The sequence below is a fragment of the Calonectris borealis genome, chromosome 23, assembly GCF_964195595.1.
Source record: "Calonectris borealis chromosome 23, bCalBor7.hap1.2, whole genome shotgun sequence".
Taxonomy (NCBI): domain Eukaryota; kingdom Metazoa; phylum Chordata; class Aves; order Procellariiformes; family Procellariidae; genus Calonectris; species Calonectris borealis.
In genome coordinates this window covers 32,795-47,930 of record NC_134334.1, presented here as the reverse complement: position 1 = coordinate 47,930, position 15,136 = coordinate 32,795, and the positions used below count along the sequence as shown (strand labels likewise).

The 15,136-nt window shown below is 38.8% G+C and overlaps 1 long non-coding RNA gene across 1 annotated transcript; it reads right to left on the bottom strand.

The window, feature by feature from the left end:
- Positions 1-11,421: 11,421 nt before the first annotated feature.
- Positions 11,422-13,987, bottom strand: LOC142092284 (uncharacterized). Its single transcript, XR_012676992.1, has 2 exons — positions 12,268-13,987; positions 11,422-12,237 (listed from the first exon to the last, which is right to left on the bottom strand). It is a non-coding gene; the product is annotated as an uncharacterized LOC142092284 (long non-coding RNA).
- Positions 13,988-15,136: the final 1,149 nt, after the last annotated feature.

Genomic DNA, 15,136 nt, shown 5'->3' with positions numbered 1-15,136 from the left:
CTCTCTCTTTCGCAGTGTCCTGTTTTCTGGCTCCCTGTACCACACCTCTTCTCTATGTTCTTCTGTCCTTCCTCCTGTTTTTCTCTTCCCTTTTCTTCCTCTTTCCCGCTGCATTTGCACACCGAGCCTTGCAGCCAATTCACTGCTGGGATTTCTTACGTGCATTAACGAATAAGCTTTTCCTGGCCTTCTCTGTGCCCCTGGATATGTTTGCAGCCCCTGGGGCAGGGCTCGTGGCTGTGGACAGATGCAGGGGAGAGGGTGATGGGCTGTGGCACTTTGCCAATGGCCCCTGCTCCTGATGGGCTCCAGCTGGGGCTGGGGCAGCCTAGGTGTGGTCAGTGAGGCCAAGAATGGGCTGGGCTAAGGGGCTCTCGCTGTAAAGGGGGCTGCCTGGGCACCCCTGCCCGAGGGAGCTGATGAAGGGAAAACTGGCTGTGGAGGGAATCCGAGGGGGTCCCAGAGGCAGCTGCCTCCAGCAATGAATGGCCGGTGGCAAGAAAGGATCCCGCCAAGCTGCCCTCGACAGAGTGGACGCCAGCATGCGGTGCTGGGAGCTCGTTGTCTCCGCTACTTGCGTGAGCCACCGTGTGTCGAGGAAGCCTTGCGGATGAGAAGCATCTGGGCGTCTGCTGCGTGCTGCAGAACGGGTGAAGGTCGGGCTGGCGGCACTGCAGAGGAGGAAGGGGCAGATGCAGAGAGGTAAGCGTCGGGGCAGTGAAGGTCTCCTGCCGGCACCGGGAGCTGCGGTAAGTTGCGTGTCCTCCCCTCTGCATCCTGGCCCATCTCTGCCACCCTTCTCCAGATGTCTGCCTGCCTCCTTCCTCCATCTCCCTCTCTGCCCGCCCACCTACCTGTATGGCTCCCCCAAACTTGTTATTGTTCTTCCAACTCTGCCCAGTACCCTCTTGCCTTTTAAACTGTTTCTATGTCTCTCTCAAACCAGCTCCGTCTCCGTTTTTTTTTAGTTTTTCTGCTTTGCTTTGTACCCCAATTACTTTTAAAATTTCATTTCTCTACCTACCAGTATCTGGCTCCCTGACTCTGTTTTTTCATAAATACCTGCTTCTGCTCTGTACCCCATAGCTTTTCAAAGTTTCTTTCTACGCCTCCCTGTATTTGGCTCCCTTTTCCTATTTTTTATTTCTTCTCGCTCTTTCCTTTATCCCATCATCTTAAAAATTTCATTTATACACACATCTCTCTCTCTCTCGCCAGCCTTATTTTTTAATTCTCACCTGTGTGAATTGTATTCTGTCGCTTTTTGAAAGGTCTTCCTATTTCTCCCACTATCTTCCTTCCCATCCCTATTTTAAAAGTTTTTCCTGTGTTTACCTTTACCTGCCGCTTTCTAGTTTCTCCTTCTATGTATCCCTCATTCGTCTCCCTGTCTTTATTTCTTAATGTTTTCCTACCTGTCCTGTACCCCGTCACTTTTTAAGTTTTATTTCCATGTCTCCCTCTATCTGGCTCACTATCCCTATTTTTTAATTCCTCCCTTTAGCCGGGGAAGGGTCTGCCCAGGCATGCCTGCCTGAGGGAGCTGAAGAAGGTGAGCTGCCTGAGGACGGAATCTGAGAGGGTCCCGCCGGCAGCTGCCTGCAGCACGGAACGGCTGGTGCCCGCGGCGAGGAAGGATCCCTCCGAGCCGTCTCCGACAGAGCGCACCACCGGCACACGGTGCTGGGAGCTCTGTTCCTCCGTCGGCCGCACGTGCGAGCCGCTGGGAAGCCTCGCGGCGGCGGAGCGTCGAGGTGCCTGCCGCCGAGGCAGAGAGAAAAGCGTCGGGGTGGTGAAGGTCTCCCACCGGCGCCGGGAGCTGCGGCGAGTCGCGCTTTCTCTCTCGTGCGTCCCGGTCCATCTCTGCCGCCCTTCCCTAGGTCTCTGCCTGCCTCCCTGCCCGTCCCTGCTTCTGTCTCCCTCTCTGCCGGCCCACCTACCTGTCCGGCTCCCAAAACTTGTTACTCTTCTGCCAACTCTGCCCTGTACCACTTCACCTATTAATTTGTTTCTAAGTTTCCCTCTCTGTGTCTCCCTGTCCTTATTTTTTAAGGTTTTCCTATGTTTTCTATATCCCGTTACATTTTAATTTCTCTTTGTACGTTTCCCTCTCTCTGGCACCCTGTCGCTATTTTTTAATTCCTCCCTCTATCCTGTACTTAAATGCTTTTAAAATTTTCTTTCTATGTTTCCTTCTATCCATCTCCCTGTCCCTATTTTTTAATTGTTTCCTGTGTTTCTTGTACCCCATTGCTTTTAATGTTTTCTCGTTGTGGTTCCTTCTATCCATCTCCCTGTCCCTGTTTTTTTAATATTCCTGTGTTTCTTGTACCCAATCACCGTTTTTTTTTTCTACTTTGTCCTCTATCCATCTCCCTGTCCCTGTTTTTTTAATATTCCCTTGTTTCTTGTACCCAATTGCCGTTTTAGTTCTTTTTTTATGTTGTCTTCTATCCATCTCCCTGTCCCTATGTTTTAATTCTTGTCTATGTTTCTTGTACTCGGTTGCTTTTTAAAATTCCTTCTACGTCTCTCTCTATCTGGCCCGTCTTGATTTTTTAATTATTCCTTATATTTCTTGTACCCCATTGCTATTTAATTTCTCTTTCAATAATTCCCTTTTTCTGGTTTCTTTTCCCTAAATTTTAATTAGTCTCTTTCTTCCGAATATCTTCTCACTTTTCAAATTTTCTTTCAATATTTCCTTCTATTCTCATCCCTGTTCCTACTTTTTAATTCTTTCCTGTGTTTCTTGTAGCCTGTCGCTTTGAAAAATTTCTTTCTATGTCTCCCTCTATCTGATTCCCTGTCCCTATTTTTTAATTCTTCCCTCTCTGCCCTGTTCCCAGTTGCTTTAAAAATTTTCTTTCTATACCTCCATTTATTTAGTTTCCTGTCGTTTTTTAATTTTTTCCTGTCTATACTATAGTCTGTCAATTTTAAATTTTGTGTCTATGACTGCTTTTCTGCAGTTCACCGTCTTCATCTTCTATTTCTCTCCAGTCTGTCCTGTACTCTATCGCTTCTTCAATTTTCTAACCTGATAAATAGGTTATCAGGCTCCCTATCCGTATTTTTTAATTCTGTGCCGTGTCGTGTTCCCTGTTGCTTTCTAAATTTACTTTTATGTGTGTGTCTATTTTTTCCCCATTCTTATTTTTAAATTTATTCTTGTCTTTCCTTAAAGCCGTCGCATTTTAAATTTTCTTTCTGTGTCACAGTTTATCCGCTTTGCTGTCCCTATTTTTTATGTTTTCCTGTCTCTCCCGTACTTGTCGCTTTTAAAATTTTCTTTCCGTGTCTACTTTAAAGAATTTTCTGTCTGACGTTTTAGTTTCTCGTCTATCCTGTACTCTGTTGCTTTTGAAATTTTCTTTGTGCGTCTCTCTGTACTTTTCTCCTTATTCTTATTTTGTAACTTTTTCTTATTGTTCCTTAATGCCTCTACTTTTATATTTTTCTTCCTATGTCTCTCTCTATCGCCCTACCCTTGTTTTAAATTTTTTTCTTGTTGTTCCTTAATGGCTTTGCTTTTTAAATTTTCTGTGTCGATTTTAATCCAGTTTTGTTCCCATTTTAAGTCTTTTTTCATGCTTGTCCTTTACCCAGTCGCTTTTAAAATTTTCTTTCTATGTCTACTTTAACCAAATGACTGTATTTATTTTTCAATTTTTTCCTGCCTGTCCTAAACCCCATCGCTTTTTCGATTTTCAGTCTATGTGTGTTTTTATCAAGCTCCCTATCCCTATTTTTTGATTTATTCTTGTCTGATGTGTACCCTGTCACTTTAAAAATTATATTTCCATGTCTGTCTCTATTTTTTACCCTATCCTTATTATTTATTTTTTTCTTGTCTTAATGCCATCGCTTAATAAATTTTTTCCTATGTCAACATTTATTATGTTTGCTGTCTTATCTGTTCCCCGACGCTTTTTAAATTTTCTTTCTATGTCTCCATTTTTCTAGTTTTCTGTCCCCATTTTAAATTTTTTTTCCGTGTTTTCCACACCACAACTTTTAAAATTTTATTTCTGCACGTGGTGGTTTTGGATGGGATAGCGTTAGTTTTCTTCACAGTAGCTGGTACGGGGCTACGTTTTGGATTTGTGCCGAAAACAGCGTTGTTAACACAGGGACACGGCAGTTATTGCTGAGCGACGCTTATGCAGCTAGGGGCTGTTCCGCTCCTCACCCCGCCCTGCCCGCGAGCACGCTGGAGGTGCACGAGAAGGTGGGAGGAGACACAGCCGGGACAGCTGACCCCACCTGAACGAAGGGATATTCCAGACCCTATGACGTCACGCGTAGCAATAAAACTGGGGGTGGAGGTTTGCGGGGGGGCGCTGCTTGGGACCGGCTGGGCATCCGTCTGTCGGTGGTGAGCAATTTTTTTCATTTGCATCTCTTGTTTGTCTCAGGTTTTATTTTCCTCTCTTTTTGTTGTTTGTTCCCCCCCCCCCCTTACATGTTTTAAACAATTTCTTCTTAATTATTAAACTGTTTTTATATCAACTCTTGCGTTTCTTTCTCACATTTATCCTTTCGATTGTGTCCTCATTCCGCTGTGGCGGAGCGAGCGGGCAGCTGTATGGTGCTTAGTTGCCAGCCAGGGTTAAACCACGACCTTGCGTCTACATTTCTGAAGCTGTCAATGGTTATTTTGTAAGTATTTCCTGTCTGTCATCTACCCCGTCCCTTTTCAAAATTTCTAATTTCTACTTTTTTCCAGTTTGCTATCTTTATTTTTCAATTTTTTCCTCTATGTCCTGTACCCTGTCGTTACTAAACTTCGTTTCTGTTTCTCAGTTTTACTTCACTGTCGCTATTTTTTAATTTTTTCCTCTCTGTCCTGTACCTAATCAATTTTAAATTTTTCCTTCTGTCTACTTATATTAAGCTGCGTATCGCTGTTTTTTAATTTTTTCATGGCTATCGTGTACCCTGTTGCTTTTTACATTTTCTTTCCATGTCGACTTTAACCAATTCTATTTCCTTAATTGCTGTTGCTTTTAAAATTTTCTGTGTACTTTTATCCCATTTGGGGTCTTTAATTGCCTACCTTTATTTCTTGTCTTTCCTTAATGCTGTCGCTTTTAAATTTTTTTTCTGCATCTGTTTTAGTTCGCTGTTCCTGTTTTTTTAATACTTCTTTTTTGTCCCTAATGCCCCTCACTTTTAAAATTTTCTTTCTATGCCTACTTTTATTCCCTTTGCTGTCTTTTAAAAATTATTTCTTCTCTTTCTTCTGTGCCATCACTTCGATCTTCTTTCTACGTCTGTTTTAGTTCGCTGTTGTTACTTTTTAATTTTTCCTTATTTCCTTAATCACTGTTGCTTTTAAAATTTTTTGTCTACATTTATCCAGTTTGCTGTCTTTATTTCTTAATTATATCTCGTCTTCCTGCAGCCGCCTTGCTGTTTAAATTTTCTTTCTTGATCTCTTTTAGTTTGCTGTCCCTTTTTAATGTTTTTTTTTCCTGTATTTCCCTAATGCCTGTTGCTTTTAAAATGTCCTTTCTCTGCCTATTTTTTTTCTTCGCTGTCTTATAAGAATTTTTTTTTGTCTTTTCTTAGTGCCGTTGCTTTTTACATATTCTTCTTATGTTTCTGTTATAGTTTGCCATCGCTATTTCTTCATTTGTCCTTATTTTCTTAATCCCTGTTGCTTTTAAAATTTTCTACTTCTATCTCATTTGCTGTCTTAATTTTTTAATTATTTTCTCTTGTTTTTCCTTAGTGCCATCACTTTTTAAATTTTATTTCTTCTCCTCTGTTTTAGTTTGGAAGTATTTACTTTCTTCCTTATTTCCTTAATCCTATTTGCTTCTTAAATTTTCTGTCTTCTTTTATTATGTTCACCATCTTGATTTTGTAATTATTTCTTGTCTTTCCTTACCATCCTTGCTTTTTAGATATTCTTTATAAATCTCCATTTTAGTTCGCTGTCTGTTTTTTTTTTGTTTTTCCCTTTATTTTCCTTTCCCCCTCGCTTGAAAAAGTTCTTTCTACGCCTACTTTTTCCTCTCTTTGCTATCTTTTTAAAATTATTTCTTTTCTTGCTTCTTTGCCGTGACTTTTTAGATTTTCTTTCTACATTTCAGTTTGCGGGTGCTATTTTAAAATTTTTTCCTTATTTCTGTAATCACCGTCACTTATAAAATTTCTGTCTACTTTTACCACGTTCGCTGTCTTAATTTTGCTGTCTTTTCTGTCAATAATTTCTCGTCTATCCTCAGTGCCGTCGCTTTTTAAATATTCATCTCTTTTAGTTCAGTGTTTCTATTACATAATTTTTTCCTTTATTTCCCTAATACCCATTGCTTTCTAATTGTTCTTTCTATGCCTACTTTTATTCCGTTCGCTATCTTTTTAAAATTGTCTTTTCTTTCCTTAGTGACCTCGCTTTTAAAATTTTCTTTCTACATCTCTTTTAGTATGCTGTCCCTATTTTTTAGTTTTTCCCTTTATTTCCCTAAGCCCCTGTTTTTTTTCATCTTCTCTCTGTGCCTACTTTTATTCCCTTTGCAGTTCTCAAAAATAATTTCTTGTCTTCCCTTAGTGCCCCTGCTTTCTAAATATTCTTTTTATGTCTCCGTTTTAATTTGCCAATGCCATTCTAAAATATTTTTCTCATTTCTTTCATTACTGTTGCTTTTAAAATTTTCTGTCTCCTTTTATCCTATTAGCTGTCTTTATTTTGCTGTCCTTATTTTTTAATTAATTTCTTGTCTTTCCTTAGTGTCATCACTTGAAAAATTTTCTTTCTACATCTCTGTTTTTGTTTGCTTTCCCTATTTCTGATTTTTTTCCTGTATTTCCCTAATGATTGTCGCTTTTTAAGTTTTCTTTCTATGCCTACTTTTATCCCATTCACTGTCTTTACTTTTTAATTATTTCAGCTCTTTCTTCTGTGCCATCACTTTTTATATTTTCTTTCTACATCTCTGTTTTAGTTTGCCGCTGCTATTTTAAAATTTTTTTCCTTTTATTTCCCTAATCCCCTTCATTTTTAAAATTTTCTAGTTTTATCCTGTTCCCGGTCTTTACTTAGCTGTCTTTTCTTTTACGTATTTCTTGCCTTTCTTTAGTGCCTTTGCTTTAAGTTTTTTTCTTCATCTGTTTTAGCTTGCTGTCCCTATTTTTTAATATTTCCCTTTATTTCCCTAATTGTCCTCAGTTTTAAAATGTTCTTTCCATGCCTACTTTTATTCCCTTTGATGCCTTTATTTGTTAATTACTTATTCTCTTTCCTTAGTGCCCTAGCTTTTAAAATTTTCTATGTCTGCATTTTATTTTGCTGTTGCTATTTTTTAGTTCTTTCCTCTCTTGATCCCTTGGCTTTTAATATTATCTACTTTTATCGCGTTCGCTGTCCTTAGCTTTTAATTATTTTTTCTTGTTTTTCTTTAGTGCATTCCCTTTATAATTTTTTTTTCTATGTCTCTCTTTTTAGTTTGCTGTTGCTATTGTTTAAACATTTCCTTATTTCTTTAATCACCTTTGCTGTTAATGTTTTCTAGTCTACTTTTATCCTGTTTATGGTCTTTATTTGTCTATTTTTTAATTATTTCTCATGTTTACTTATCACTGTCACTTTTTGTGTGTTCTACGCACATCTCCTTTTTAGTTAGCTGTCCCTATTTTTTAGTTTTTCCCTTTATTTCCCGAATCCTTCTCGCTTTTGAAAAGTTCTTTCTACGCCTACGTTTTTCCCTTTGCCATCTTTTAAAAATTATTTCTTCTCTCGATTCTTTGCTATCGTTTTTTAGATTTTGTCTCTTTCAAACTCTGTTTTAGTTTAATGGTGGTATTTTAAATTTTTTTTCTTTATTTCCTTAATCCTATTTGCTTCTAAAATTTCCTGTCTACTTTTATTCTTTTCGCTGTCTTTATTTTTTTATTATTTCTTGTCTTTCCTTAATGCCTTCGCTTTTTAAATTGTCTTTCTACATCTCTATTTTATTTTGCTGGCCTTTTAAAAATATTTTTTCTGTATTATTTATTTCTGTAATCCTGGTCACTTTTTGGATTTTTTTATTTCTATCCCGTTCGCTGTTTGTATTTTGCTGTTTTTTTTCTTTTTTTTTAACAATTTCTTGTCTGTTCTCAGTGCCCTCGATGTTTAAATTTTCTTTCTACATCTTTTACTTTGATGTCCCTATTTTTTAGTTTTTCCCTTTAATTCTCTAATCCCTCTCGATTTTTTAATGTTCTCTCTATGTCTATTTTTATTCCCTTCACTGTCCTTTTTTTATTTCTTCTCTTTCTTTAGTGCCCTCGCTTTTAAGATTTTCTTTCTATGTCTCCGTTTTAGTTTGCTGTCCCTATTTTCTAGTTTTCCCCTTTATTTCCCTAATCCTCCTCGCTTTCTTAATGTTCTTTCTCTGCCTACTTTTATTCCCTTTGCTCTTTTTCTTAATTATTTCATGTCTTTCCTTCATGTCTTTGCTTTTTAAATTGTCTTTCTACTTTGCCGTTTTAGTTCGCTGTCGCCGTTTTTGAATTTTTTCCTATTGCGTTAATCCCCATTGCTTGTAAAATTTTCAGTCTACCTTATCCTGTTCACTGTCTTTATTTTTAAATTTTTTTCTCATCTTTCCTTAGCGCGGTCGCTTTTTACAATTTCTGTCTTCATCTGTTTAGTTTGCCGTTGCTATTTTTTGATTCTTTCCTGTCTTAGTCCCTCGGCTTTAAAAATTTTGTTTCTCTGTCTGCTTTTATCTAGTTTGCGGTCTCTGTTTTTATTTTTTTTTTCTGTTTGTCCTCTTGCCAGTTGGTTTTGAAATTTTCTTTCTATATTTACGTTGATCAAACTCCCTATTATTATTTTTTAATAGGTTTCTGTCTTGGTCACCCTTTTTTATTTTTTAGATTTTTCATGTCTTTCCTAAAAGATGTGGCTTTTTAGTTTTTCCATGTGTAATTTTATCCCATCCAATGTGTTAGTTTAATTCTTTCCTGTATGTCCCGCAGCCTGCGCTCCACTTAATTAATTTTCTTTGTATGTCTCTGTTTAGATCGCTGTCTCTATTTTTTTTACTTTTCCCCTCTCTTAATCCCTTGGCTTTTAAAATTTTGTTTCTATATGTACCGGTGCTCTAGTTTGCTGTCCCTATTTTTAGTTGTCTGCTGACTGTCCTGTACCTCTTTGCATTTTCAAGTTTCCTTCTATGTGTACTTCCATCAAGCTCCCAATCCCTAATTTATTTTTCTTCCTGTCTCTTATGTATCCCATTACTTTTGAAATTTTTTTCTTTCTCATCTTTTATTCGGTTTCCTCTCCCTATTTTAAATTTTTTTTCTGTTTTCCTTACCCAGTCATTTTTAAAATTTTCTTTTTATGCCTCTGTTCATCTCATTGCCTTTCCCTTGTTTTTAATTCTTTCTTGCTGTGTACTCTGTTGCTTTTAAAATTTTATTTGTATATCTCCATTTATCTAGTTCCCTGTCCATTTTTTTCCTCGCTGTGTTTCCGGTAGCCTATCGCTTTTTATTTTCTCTTTTGAACCTCCCTCTGTAAAGCTTCCTCGAACAATTGTTAAAATTTCCTGCCTCTCTCTCCTGTTCCCTTTCTAGTTCTCAGTCTATCCGTCTTATGTGCTCTCTTTTTTAATTCTTTCCTGTGTTTGTCACTTTTTAATTTCTCTATGACTGCCTCTATCCAGCTTCCTGTCCCTCTTTGTTGTTGGTGTTTTTTTTTAAAATCTTTCTGCTTTGTTCCCCTTTTGTAGTTTTCTACATGTCTCGCTCTATCCAGTTCTCCATCATTGTAAAATGACACCCCCACCGTCCCTCTGTCTCCTGTCTGTGTTTGTCTCATTCTCTGTCCCTCTCTGTTGTTTCTGTTGTCCTGCTCGGTTCCTCCCCTCTCTCTCCCCTGCTCTCTGACCCACCCCCCCCGCCCTTATTTATTGCTCCATCTCCTCATCCTCCTCCTTGCTGCGCTCCATTTCTGTCTCTCTCATCACCCGTGTGCGGTTCCCCGTCCCTCTCGTTTCCTGTATCCCAGTTTTTGGCTCCCTGTCCCATACCTGTTGTCTACCTTCCTCTGTCCTTCCTCCTGCTTTCTTCTTCCCTCTTTTCCCTCTGTCCTGCTGCCTTTGGATTCTGAGACTTGGAGCCAACTCGGTGCCGAAATTTTTGATGCGTGTAAAGAAACAAACCTTTGCTGCCTCCTTTGTGCTCCTGGGTGCGTTTCCAGCCGCTGGGCTCTGGGCAAGTGGCTGTGGTTGGGTCCAGGGGAAGGGGTGATGTGCTGTGGGGCTGGGGCCATGGCCCCTCTTCTCGATGGGCTCCAGCTGTGGGCTGGGGCCACCCAGGTGGAACCCATGAGGTGAGAATGGGGCTGGGCCAGGGGTTTAAAAAGGCTGCAGGTGGGGATGGGTCAGGGCAGCCCCCTGTGAGGCTGAGGATGGGGCTGGCCCTGCTGTGCTAAGGGGCTCTAGCTGGGGAGGGGGCTGTCTGGGCACGCTTGCCTGCAGCACCTGGCCAAAGAGTGAAACGAAGAGGCTTCCGCAGGCAGTTGTCTCCGGCAAGGAACAGCCCATCCCTGCAGCGAGGAAGGATCTCTCCCAGCGATCCCCGACAGAGCACGCCACCAGCACACGGTGCCAGGAGCTCGGTGCCTCTATTGGCCACACGTGTGAGCTGCCATGAGTCTGGGAAGCCTCATGGGAGAGGAGCGCTCCAGCCCCTGCTTTTAGGTGGGTGAGGGTCGGGCAGCCGGCACTGCGGAGAAGGAAGGGACAAGGGCAGAAAGAGAAGCCTCAGGGCAGTAAAGGTCTCCTGCCGGTCTCCAGCAGCTGCGGTGAGTTGTGCGTCCCGTCTCGTGTGTGAGGACCCGTCCCTGCGGTGCTTCTCCAGACCTCTGCCTACCTCCTTGCTCATCCCTGCCTCCGTCTACCTTTCCAGCTGCCCGGCTCCCTAAAGCTTTTTGCTCTTTTGTCAGCACTGTTCTGTACACCGTCGCCTTCTACATTTCCAGCTCCCCACCTGCTATTATTTCATTTTTTCCGTGCTGCCTTCTTCCCCATTGTTTGTGCAAATTGCATTTCTAGGTCTCCCTCTAGTCAGCATGACCCATCTCTCTTTTCAGTGACTCCCTGTGCTCTGCACCCTGTTGCTCGTCCAATGTCTTTTCCCTGTGGCTCCCTCTCCCGATATTTAACTCCTTACCCATACGGCCAGTATCCCATTGCTTTCTAAATTTTCTCTCTCTGACTCCAGTTATCCAGTTTCCTGTTCGTGTTTTTAATTTCTTCCCTCTACTTCATCACTTTTTAAATTTTGTTTCAATGTCTCCATTTATTTAGTTTGCTGACCCTATTTTTTTTCCTCTCTGTTCTTAATTTCTTTGCTTTATATATTTTCTTTCTATGTCTCTGTTTTAGTTTGCCGTCGCTACTTTCTAATTTTTTCTCATTTTCTTAATCTCTGTTGCTTTTAAAATTTTCTGTCTGCTTTTATTCCATTTGCTGTCTTTTTTTTTTATTTATTTCTTGTGTTTTCTTAGTGCGGTCACTTTTAAAATTTTCTTTTCATGTCTCTCTTTCAGTTTGGTGTCCCTATTTCATAATTTTTTCCATTATTTCCCTAATGCCTATCACTTCTTAAATGTTCTTTCTATGCCTACTTTTATTCCCTTTGTTGTTTTCTTTCTTTTGTGCCGTTGCTTTTTATATTTTCTTTCTATGGCTCCGTTTTAGTTGGCTGTCACGATTTATTAATTTTTTCCTTATTTTTTTCATCAACCTCGCTTTTAAAATTTTCTGTCTGCTTTTATTTGGGTCGCTGTATTTATTTTTTAATGATTTCTTGTCTTTAGTAGTGCCTTTGCTTTGTAAATTTTCTTTCTGCATCTCTGGCTTACTTAGGTGTCGCTACTTTTTAATTTTTCCCTTTATTTCCCTAATGCCCCTCGCTTTTTAAATGTTCTATGTCTACCTTTTTCCCTTTGATGTATTTATTTTTAATTATTTCTTGTCTTTCATTAGTGCCCTCGGTTTTATATTTTCTTTCTACATCTGTTTTAGTTTGCTGTACCTATTTCATAATTTTTTTCTTTTATTTCCATAATGCTTGTTGTTTTTTAAGTTTTCTTTCTATGTCTACTTTTATGCTGTTCCCTGTCGTGAATTTTTAATGATTTCTTGTCTTTCCTTAGTACTGTCGCTTTGAAAAGTTTTTGTCTATGTATGTCTTTTAGTTCACTGTCGCTATTTTTTAGTTCTTTCCTCTCTTAATCCATCGGCTTGAAAAATTTTCTACTTTTGTCTTGTTCGTTGTCTTGATTTTCAAATTGTTTTCTCTTGCTTTACTTATTGCCATGACTTTTAAAATTTTCTTTCTACGTCTCTGTTTTAGTTTGCCGTTGCTATTTTTTAATTTTTTCCCCATCTCCTTCATTTTTCTTTCTTTGTACCCCTATTCCGTTTGCTGTTTTACTTTCTTCATTATTTCTTGTCTTTCCCTAGCGCTCTCGCTTTTAAAATTCTTTCTATCTCTGCATATTCATTTGCTACCAATATTGTTTAATTCTTTCCTCCCTTAATCCCTTGGCTTTTAAAATGTTGATTCCATGTCTACTGTTATCTACTTTGCTGTCTCTGTTTTCAGTTTTTTTCCTATCTGTCCTGTACCTCATTGTTTTTAAAATTTTCCTTCTATGCCTGCTTTTGCGAAGCTTCCTATCCCTGATTTTTATGTTTCTTGCCTGTCATGTACCCTGTCACTTTAAAAATTTACTTTTTATGTCTCTGTTTATTTAGTTCGTTCTCCCTGTTGTGGTTTTTTTTTTTTTTTTTTTTTACTTCTCATAGTCCTTGTTGCTTTTAAAATGTTCCATGTCTACTTTTATGCTGTTTGATGTCTTTAGTTTTCAATTACTTCTTGTCCTTCCTTAGTGCTGCCTTATTTAAAATTTTGGTTTATATCTCTGTTCTAATTCGGTGTCCCTATTTTTTAATCTTTTCATTTCTTAATCCTTGGCTTGTAAACCTTTGTTTCTATGTCTACTTTTATCTACTTTGGTGATCCTATTTGAAAGTTTTTCCTGACTGTCCTGTATGTCATTGCTTTTTACATTTTCTTTCCGTGACCTCTTTTATCAACAGGCCTATCCTTATTTTTTATTTCTTTCCTGTCTCTCGTTTAACACGTTGCTTTTAAATTTTCTTTCTGTGTCTGATTTTCTTGAGATCATTGTCTGTATTGTTTCTTATTTCTCTTGTTTCCTTAGTGCCCTTGCTTTTTTAAACTTTCTGTCTGCGTCTTGGCTTATTTAGTTTGCTGTTCCTATTTTTTTTTGTTCTTTTCTCTGTTAATTCCTTGGATTTTCAAATTTTGTTTTTATGTCTACTTTTATCACGCTCCCTATCCCTATATTTTATTGCTTTCCTGTCTGTCATGTACCCCCTCGCTTCTAAAATGTACTTGCTATGTCTCCGTTTTTTGTTTGCCGTCCCTGTTTTTTCATATTTTCCTCTCTTAATCCCATGGCTTTTAAAGTTTTTTTACATGTACTTTTTTTTTCATTTTCTGTCTATACTTTTTAATCTTTTCTTCTCAATCCCCATTGCTTTTAAAATTTACTTTCTATGTTTGTTTATTTAGTTCACCGTCATTATCTTTTTTTTTCTTTACTTCCTTAATCCCTGTTGCTTTTGATATTTTCTGCGTCTCCTTTTGTCCAGTTCGCTGTCTGAATTTTTTTTTTCTTGTCTGTCTTTTACGCCTTTGCTTTTCAAATTTTCTTTTTGTCTGCATTTTTGTTCCTTGTCCTTATTTTTCAAATTTGTTTTCTTTCTTAATCCTCTTTTTTTAAATGCCCTTTTTTGACTACTGTTATCCTGTTCACGCTCTTTATTTTTTAATTGTTTCTTGTCTTTCCTTACTATCATCGCTTTTTAAATTTTCTTTCTATGTCTACTTTTATCAAACTCCCATCCCTGTTGTTTAATTAGTTCTCGTCTGTCATGTAGCCTGATGGTTTTTTGTGGAGAAGAATTAAGAGGTGGCCTAATGAGTACCAGCTGATTCAAGAACAGAAACAGGTGAAGGGAATTGTGAGCAGACATGTGATCATTGCTGGAAGGAAGATATAACAGAGGCAACAGAGAGAGATAGAGGTGCAATGAATGGAGAGAGATGGTAGGGCTGCCCTGTTATGATAAAGGCTGTGCATGTATGCCGCAACAAATGGCACCTGAACAGGGACTGAAAGAAGACAACCTGAAGAAAGGAGGTCTTGGAGAAAGAAAATAGAAATATCCAGTGGTGAGCCCCGCTGAACTGCAAAAGCTGTTGAAAAGAAACAGGAAAAAAGCCGTTGAAAGGAAATGGGATAGAAGCTGTTGAAAGGAAACAGGAAAAAAAAGCCATTGAAAGGAAACGGGATAAAAGAAAAAAGCCATTGAAAGGAAACGGGATAAAAGAAAAAAACCGTTGAAAAGAAACGGATACAGAGGTGAGCAGCCGCGGGGAAGTTATATGAACTTTATACATTAGTCATGGGGCAGTTGGCATCTCAGTAGAAGAACTGCAGATGAGGAAATCTTTGCAACTAGAAGTTCTAGAAGGAATATTGTGTGTATGCAGCTCTGCAGAAGTTGCATCCTGCAGAGCAGGTGTTGCAAAACATGACTGATTTAGCAATTCTGGAGGGAAAATCAAAAGATAAGAAAGATTCATTTGAACTTGCGCCAACGGCGGATGAAGCTTTACAGAAACAGAGGCTAAAGATGAACTTGTTCTAGTGAATGTAATGGCAGCAATTCTGGAGGGAAAATCAAAAGATAAGAAAGATTTATTTCACCGCCAACGGCGGGTGAAGTTTTGCAGCGATAGAGGCTAAAGCACCATTTGTTCCCGTCCTCCCACCCCAAGAAGATCTGCTGCAGGGATTCGTACCCACACACACACGTATCAGTGATGTTCTAGAGGAAAGTGAACTGTGTGATGGAGAATAGGAAAAAGAATTAGAAATGTTAATAGGAAAAAGAATTAGAAATGTTAAGTTTGTGTAAGGAGGTATGCAAATCAAGAAAAGAATATGGGTTATGGAGAATAGGAAAAAGAATTAGATTAAGGAGGTATGCAAATCAATAAAAGAATATGGGTTATGGAGAATAGGAAAAAG